This window comes from Pongo pygmaeus, chromosome 1 (assembly GCF_028885625.2).
Source record: "Pongo pygmaeus isolate AG05252 chromosome 1, NHGRI_mPonPyg2-v2.0_pri, whole genome shotgun sequence".
NCBI lineage: Eukaryota > Metazoa > Chordata > Mammalia > Primates > Hominidae > Pongo > Pongo pygmaeus.
In genome coordinates this window covers 110,103,503-110,112,371 of record NC_072373.2, presented here as the reverse complement: position 1 = coordinate 110,112,371, position 8,869 = coordinate 110,103,503, and the positions used below count along the sequence as shown (strand labels likewise).

Here is an 8,869-nt window from a genome sequence, read left to right as displayed (position 1 = left end):
GTGGTAAGGGGAAAGCCAGGAGCCACAAAGCATAGAGCTCCAGGGCTACCTTAGGGGATGAAGTGACCAGCACCCTGACACTTCTGTCCAGCTTTTTAACAATCTAACAGTTAGAGTTTCTTTATTTTCTTTCAGCTACTCCTGGCAATGGTGAAGACATGGAATTTTTGCAAAAACAAAAAAAAAAAATGGGGTGGAGGAAAATAAAGCATTTGTATGAGTATATAACCATACAAAGAGAGGGCTCATCTTTAGCCCTCTCCAGGGTCGACCTAGAATCCGATCTGCTCCCCAGCATCTTCTGTTTCCTGGCAAGTGTTTCCTGCAATCTTGGATTGGCAATGACAGGCTGGAGCTGCCTTGTGACAGGAGCAGGAGGGTTTCTGGGTCAGAGGATCACCCACCTGTTGGTGGAGGAGAAGGAGCTGAAGGAGATCAGGGCCTTGGACAAGGCCTTCAGACCAAAACTGAGGCAGGAATTTTCTGGTAAGTAAACTTGATTCATGGGTGTGTGGCTCCATTTTAAACCCTGCATGGGTGCAGGAAAGTGAACCTTTTCTAGCAAGTTACAGAAAGTTGTAGTCAAATCTAAGCCAATCCCACATCCACAATCATCATAAAAAGAATATTAAATAGTATAAAAAGGCATCATGTGAAAGATACTGGACGGGATGTCCAGAGACTGGATTCTGGCCCTGACCCAGAACTTGAGAGGTAGCCACTTTGGACACCAGGCCCCTTTTATTCTCATCTAGAAAATCCCACATCAGTTATTTTTCTTGTCTATGACTTTTTTATGTTCTGAAGCTTTTTGTCTTGGCAATTCCTTTGCAACATTCACAAAGGACACCATTTACCTGGAGACCTCACCAGTGGGTCCCTGCCTCTCTAGACTGCCCTGAGCTTTGTTTTGTTTTGTAGCATCCTTGGCATCTTTAGTGAAGGCAAAACAAAAGGAAGTGAATGTATAGGCGAGTGTGTAAGTGTGTGTGTGTGTGTGTGTGCCAGAAAGTGAAAGAGAGAGAGAAAATGAGGGGGGAGAGAAAATCAGAGAGAGAGAATGAGAAAGACAGAGAATGCATGAGAAAGAGTGAGAGAGAGAGAGGATAAGAGAGACAGAGAGCATCAGTGATAGAGAGAGCCCATGCACAAGCGCACAGCACAGAGCAGAGACGGCAAGAGGCAGTATGAGGCCAGATATGCCTCATTTTGATTTTTCATATATGGCTTTATTTTTTAACCATTTGTCTCTGTTGCTCAATCACCAAGAAATTGCAGAATTTGGTGTAGCAGATCCTTGTGCAAATAACCCCATGAGGAAGGTAGAAAAGGGGTTGCATCCAACTGAACAATGAACCAACAAGGTCGAGAAACATAAAGCAACTTGCTGAGACCATCTAATTAATGTGTAGCACAGCTCAGACCAGAGCTTCCTCCAGAGGCTTCCTCACTTGACTCCGGAGCTGATGCTTGGCAAAGTGGGTCTTCAGTCTCTCCCTTTGCCTCCCTGGGTGCCCAATTCCCTGTCCTCCTTCCCAACCCAGGGTACTGGGAGGACTGTGCATCTACATGTGGGCTCTGGCTGTGCAGAGAGTCATGACCTGCCCTCAGAGAAGCCACTACTTGACAGCACTCAGGGACCACACCCAACACGCTGTTCCTCTTTTGCTCTTCTCTGACCTCTTCCGATTTCCTCCACCCTCTGTTTTAACGGTGTCTTTCATAAACAAATATTAACACAAAACAAGATTAAATGTTTGTAATCTTTATGTGTCACCAGTATTTACAATCTAACACGTAATACCAGAAAAAAGCAATGCTCAGCCTAGAGGAATTGCTCCTTATGGTGAAATGGCAGGGGATATAATGGATGGGCAGTGGCCTGTATGAAGATAAAAACAAAGAATCCTTTCAGTGTTCTTTCTGTGCCAGGCACTGTGCTACATGTTTTGCATGTGCTGACTCATTTGTTACTCATATCAACCCTATAAGATTGTTAATATTATGATCCTCCTTTCTTACAGATTAGGAGACAGACACAGAGAGGTTAATTAACTCACCGAAGGTCCCAGAGTTAGAATATTACAAAGCTGGATTTGAACCCAGACAGGCTAGTGCAGCATCTGTGCTCTCAAGCAGTAGTTCATCTAGCAGCTTGAGGAAGGAGGGAACTATGGCTCCAACACAAAGTCTCTTTTCCTAGTCTCTCTAGATCCCTGTGAACTCATTGAGGAAAAGCCTTTTCTCTTGGCTTTAGACTTCTGCTTTGAAATGGCAATTCCTATGAGCCAGTCTGTCTGAAGTTGGCAGCAAAGGGGAAGCAGAGGAAGGGAGAAGGAAGTGCAGAGGTGGAAATACAACCAGAGAAAATTCAACTCTCAGGCTGTTACCCACATCCTCCCCAGCAGCCTCTTCCCTGCCTCCCCAAACTACAGGGCCTCCTTGGAGTTACCTGGCAATAGGAAGGGGCTGGGAGTAGACAAAACATGGCAAAGGCATTAGGAGAGTAAATGGTCCTGTCTGAACCCCTGGAGGGAATTACTCCAGTCTTGAATTTTTCACTCTGAATTTTACTCTCACTGTTCTTTGGCCTTTGTTGCCAATTTCAGTTGACCTGGTTTATTCTTACTCTTTCTCAGAAAAGTTTATTCTAAATGGCTAGGCCTGTACCTGGTGTACAGAGTACAAGGCTTAGAGGTGGGGTGGGCAAGTTTGAGTCTCCACTAGAAACGTGACCTTAGATCTGTCCCTTAACCTCTCTGATCCTCAGTTTCCTCACAATAAAGTGGGACTCAGAAAACCTGTCTCATGAGATTGTTGTAAAATGAAATAAGCAAGCTGTGAGTCATATGCAGATTATAAAGCACAAACAAGCGTAGAGTATTTATCCAAGCTCCAGGTACCACAGCGTTCATTGCATGGGCTAATTCCAGGTGACAACTTTACTGGCAGCATAACATCTTGTGGATTTCAAAGGAGCCTGAAGACATTAAAGTTGTAACCACTGCCCTCGGCTAGACAGCTGGAATATTAGTTCATTGGTCACTAACTTTCAGCATTGCTATCTGCTTTTTATATCTGATAAGAGTTTTTCATGGACATTCCTCATTTAAGCCTATCCACAATTCCCTAGTAATGGCTCCACTCTCCTCCCAGTTGCCCAAGCAGGAAACCATAGGGGTGATTTTGTCTTCTTTTTCTCTCAGCCCAGATCCAATAGGTACCAGGACCTTCAAGGTAAGGTCCAAAATTCAAACCTGTTGTATCTCTCCCCTCCTCTGCTTCCACTGCTGGACCCTGCTTCCAGTCCTCATAGAAACTTTGACACAGATACTCTGATTAATCTCTTAATTACCTTACCTTCTCATATCCCCTATGCCAGTCCTTTTTATATCCTCAAGCCAATGTTGACTTCCTACATCACAATTCTGCTTCTGTTTCTCTCTCTCTCTTTTTTTTGGAACAGGGTTTGGCTGTGTCACCAAGGCTGGCATGCAGAGGCATGATCTCTGCTCACTGCCACCTTCACCTCCTGGGCCCCATTCATCCTCCTGCTTCAGCCTTCCAAGCAGCTAGGACTATGGGCATGCACCACTGCACCTGGCTAATTTTTGTATTTTTAGTAGAGACGGGGTTTCATGAGGTTGTCCAGGCTGATCTTGAACTCCTGGGTGCAAGCAATCTGCCCACCTCAGCCTCCCAAAATGATGGAATTACAGGTGTGAGCCACCACACCCTGCCTGTTTCTCTACTTATTCCAAATATAAATAAGGGGTTTCTCTGACATGGTGCTGGAGACCTAAAATCATGATCCCTCATCACCTGCAGAATTAAATTCAAATTTTCCCTCTTATACCCAACTCTCCACAATCACCCTACTCTAAAAATTTTGGTGAGCTTTCCCTGACCCTAGAAATGCTTATATTCCAAGCACACCTGACAGTTCATTGCTCAGATTACATTTCTGAAATGAGATGGGGTGGAAACAGATGTTTGCTCTTTTCCAATAAATTGCTACACATTCTGACTTCTGTGTCTCTGTTTACTTGTTCCTTCCATGGAATGTACACCCTCCACCCCAACACCCTGACTCTAGCCATCCTCGAACACCTATGTAACATCATCTTTATCAGGAAACCTCCAAGCCAGTTTCAGAAACCATTCAGATAACCTGTCCCGTGTTCACACAGAGCTCCAGAACAAGACCAAGCTGATGGTGCTGGAAGGAGACATTCTGGATGAGCCATTCCTGAAGAGAACCTGCCAGGACATGTCGGTCATCATCCACACCACCTCTATCATAGATGTCATCGGTGTCACTCACAGAGAGTCCATCATGAATGTCAATGTGAAAGGTACAGTAGCCTGGAGAGGAGATGAAGCAAGGTGGGGAATTAAGGATCAGAAAGACAAACAACAAAGGAAGAGAAGTCCCTCCACTGAACATCTGCTGGGCTTTTGGCCAAGTGTCTTTGCTGATCACTACCAACTGGGGAAGTTCAAAGCTGCTATCTTCAGTTTTTTACATGAGGAAACCAGTGCTACAGATAGCAAGTAACTAGTCCAAGACTCCCCAGGTAAGTAAGTAAGTAGGAGAATTAGACTTTAAACTCACCCCTGTGTGACTCCAAAGGCTGTGGACACTCTATTGTGGCTCCAGTCAAAAGTCAGCTAAACTCCGACTTCAGACTCTTGATATTCAGCCACTCTTTGCCTCTTTGGGACAGAATCAAACCTTCCAGGTGCCACCATAGTCATCATTTTAAACCTTGTGTGTAGGCCTATGATAATGAAATGGGAAAAATTCCCTCATCCCCCTCACCAGGCATGCAATGAGGGTGTGGCTTGCTCCTTCAGTGCCTCACTGCTGAAACCTGTATGGGAGCATACAGGCAGGCAGGCTGTGGGACTCCGACACCATGGTAGTGTCTGGGGTGAATGTTTACAGCTCCTGAAGCCCCAGTGGGTGTGTGTTACATGGTGCTCTTTTAGTCTTGCTCTTTTAGTTTTGACATCTACAGGTGGCTTGTTTTAACCAGCTAAATTAGATCCTCTACCTTGTCGGAAGGTCAGAGGGCTTTCTGTATCCTGGGTTCTTGCTTTCGTTACCGGAAGAATTGGATCACACCTGGGCTTGGAGAATGAGTACAAGGTTTTTTTGAGTGGAGGTAGCTCTCAGCAGCTGGGGGATGCCAGAAGGGGAGGGTTTTCCCCTGGAGTCGGTTGCTCAATGACCCAACTCTTCTCCAACCACCCCAGGCAAACTCCACATCATTTTGCCCGTGGATGTGTTCCTCCCAAAGTCCAGCTGCCCGTGTATTCCTCTGCTGATGTGTTCCTCCGCTGATGTGTGCCTCCACTGATGTGCCCTTCCTGACATCCAGCCCCTTCTGTCTGCTTCTGCCAATCTGTTCCTCTCAATGTCCAGCAGCTTGTGCATGTGCCTGCTAGGGTACTGGGGTGTTTTATAGGCAGAGAATGGGGGCATGGCAGGCCAGGGTGTTCTTGGGAAATGAAACATTTGGGCAGAAAATGCTTGTCCTCATCTAGGTCCCTGTGGGTGCAGGCCTAGCCAGAGACCACACCCTCCTTCACCCAGCACTTCCCTTCCCCACTCCCATATCATTTAAAGGGACCACACTCTTCCCTTCCCAGCACTCCCATATCAAGAACATTCAGAGCCCTCCTGCCCACCTCAAAGAAGTTCTCTTGAGAGAACTAGCAAAGCTGGTTCACAGAGGTCTGTCAGGACAGAATTATCCAGCACATGCTTTCTCACAATATTTTCTTAACAAAAAGAGTTTCCCAGTATGCAGAATATGATCTCTTCAGCTCACCACAAGGCCTGCTATTACAGAGCCATTTCAAACTAGGTACTCAAAGTGCACCTTCATTCAATCCTCATCCCTTAAAAGCTTGGTGGTCTTTCCAAATTGCAGCTTCCCAAACTACTTTAAATTCAGACACATTCCCTTAAGGAAACTTGCCATGCAGTCTCACCCTCTGATTCCCAGAGTCCAGTCGCTTCAGCACCACAGCACCCAACCACAGGCCTGGCCCTCCACATTCAGTCTACTCGGACGCCATTTCTCATGCAACTAATAGCTTTTGAGTCTCCAGCACCAAAAAAAAAAGAGAAGAAAGGAAGAAAGAAAGAAAGAAAGAAAGAAAGAAAGAAAGAAAGAAAGAAAGAAAGAAAGAAAGAAGAAAGAAAGAAAGAAAGAAAGAAAGAAAGAAAGAAAGAAAGAAAGAAAGGGAAAGACAGAAAGAGAAAGAAAAAAACTTTTCCAGTTTCTACTCACTCATGTCTTTCAGTACCCCTACAGTGCAAGGAGGGTATTAAGAGTAACCAGTTTTTCATTTGAATTGTTAACTCTCCACAGCTCCCAACAACAAGAAATGTGAAATGACAGAGGAAGTGTTAGAGGCATCTGTTTCCTAAACCATTATCACTCCAAGGCTTAGATAATATTTCACAATGTTGGTCATTTCCCCCTTGAAGGTAAACTACTTCCACATTTTCTCTGCTAACAGATTAATTGTTGAAAACATGAGGCTGTCTCTCCAGAAACTCAAATTCCACAGAGACTTTAAACAGGGCCAAGAATAAAAAAATAAGAAAAAATAATAATCCTTTGCCTAGGAAATTCCTTCCTTCTTCAAGGGAAGGCACTCTGAACACCTCCATGAGCTTCGCTTCCACACAGCTCAGGGGAGGCTGCAAGGTCCTCCCAGTGCAGGTGTTACCAGCAGAGGGCACACTCCTCTCCCCAGTCCTCCACCAGGCTCCACAGGAAATGCCAGGGCAGGGTTTAAAGGAAGGTTTATCACCCCGACTTTACATAACCAGGTAAACAGAGTCACAGCCAGAATTGGAAGCAGCTTTCCCAGGGAATGCACAATCAGGAAAAGAGTGTGGGTTTCCAGCATCTCCCCACAAGCCACTGTTTGCTCAATGACTCCAGGAATGGTCCTTGTGACAAAATTTTATTAGTGTGCTCAAAATGAGAAGAATACCAGCAATTGCATGTATATTTAAGAGTACATTTCAGACTGTATATTGCTTATATACAACTGTGTATGGGTGTGTGTGTGACATAAATTCTTCCAGTGCCCTTTTCTGCCTAAGGACTGGGACTGTCCATATTCTCAGAGTATATCTTCCTGATTTTTTAGTTTTTCAATAATCTGCCATTAATGGTATTGATGTCACATTGTAATTTTTCAACATCATTACTTGACAGAATATAAACTGATAACTCTAGGTCCTTTGCCAAAATTACAGTATATATACACACACACACAGACACACACATCCATACACCCAAAAGTCTAGAAATTCTTGCTCTCCAGAACCCACATGTCAGTTTCTTTTCATTTTGGTGTTTTTCCTATGGCTGTAGCATGGCCCAGTCTCAGTCAGAGTCACATAAAAATATACCCCGAGTCTGTTATAACCACTGCACTTGGGAATGAATATCTATGCACGTTGTTGGGGCCCTTAGTTATATTTTCTGAGACTGACAGAATGCTTTTCATTGGTAGGTACCCAGCTTCTGTTGGAAGCCTGTGTCCAAGCTACTGTGCCAATCTTCATCTACACCAGTACCCTAGAGGTAGCCAGGCCCAATTCCTACAAGGAAATCATTCAGAACGGCCATGAAAACAGCCTCTGGAAAACATACGCTCTGCTACATACCCATACAGCAAAAAGCTTGTTGAGAAGGCTGTGCTGGTGGCTAATGGGTGGACTCTGAAAAATGGTGGCACAATGCACACTTGTGCCTTAAGACCAATGTTTATCTATGGGGAAGGAAGCCCAATCCTTTCTGCCAGTATAAATGAGGCCCTAAACAACAATGGGATCCTGTCAAGTTTCAGCAAGTTCTCCAGCGTCAACCCAGTCTATGTTGGCAATGTGGCCTAGGCTCACATTCTGGCCTTGAGGGCCCTGTGGGAGCCCAAGAAGGCCCCAAGTGCCCAAGGACAGTTCTACTATATCTCAGATGACACACCTCACCAAAACTATGATAACCTTAGTTACACCCTGAGCAAAGAGTTCAGCCTCTGCCTTGATTCCAGTTGGAGCCTTCCTTTATCCCTGACGTACTGGATTGGCTTCCTGCTGGAAATAGTGAGCTTCCTGCTGAGGCCAACTTACACCTGTCGACCACCCTTCAACCACCACAGAGTGACATTGTCAAATAGTGTCTTCACCTTCTCTTACAAGAAGGCTCAGCAAGATCTGGCGTATAAGCCACTTTACAGCTGGGAGGAAGCCAAGCAGAAAACCATGGAGTGGGTTGGTTCCCTTGTGGACTGGCACAAGGAGACCGTGAAGTCCAAGACTCAGCAATTTAAGGATGACAGAGATGTGCATGTGGGTATTGTTAGGAGATGTCATCAAGCTCCATCCTCCTGGCTTCATACAGGTGAAAAGGGCAAAAGCCCAGGTCCTGCTGCCTCCCTTTCACATAATAGCCAACTTATTGTCTTCCTCATGTCATCAAAACCTGCCCAGTCCCTGGCCCAACCAGAAGCTTTCTGTCCTAATCATATACCAGAGGAAATACAATGTGATTTGCTTTTTCCAAATCTCAGTGGCTCATTCTGAACAATTGTGGTCTCTTCTAACTTGAGGTCATTTTTAACTACTAGAGCTCCATTTCTACTCTTAAATGAGAAAGGATTTCTTTTCTTTTAAATCTCCTATTTCTTCACACAGTTCAATGTAAAGAGCAATAAATGTTTTAATGCTTAACTTGGAGGGAGGTGTAGTTTCTGTAAATACCTAGTTCCCTTCTTTTCTTTTCATTTCCAGGTATCACCATCTTTAACTTAGGAGAGTAGCATGAAGCCAGGGTTTTGG

The 8,869-nt window shown here is 44.8% G+C and overlaps 1 pseudogene; it reads left to right on the top strand.

Moving 5' to 3' along the window:
- Positions 1-323: 323 nt before the first annotated feature.
- On the top strand, positions 324-8,614 carry LOC129040973 (3 beta-hydroxysteroid dehydrogenase/Delta 5-->4-isomerase type 1-like; annotated as a pseudogene).
- Positions 8,615-8,869: the final 255 nt, after the last annotated feature.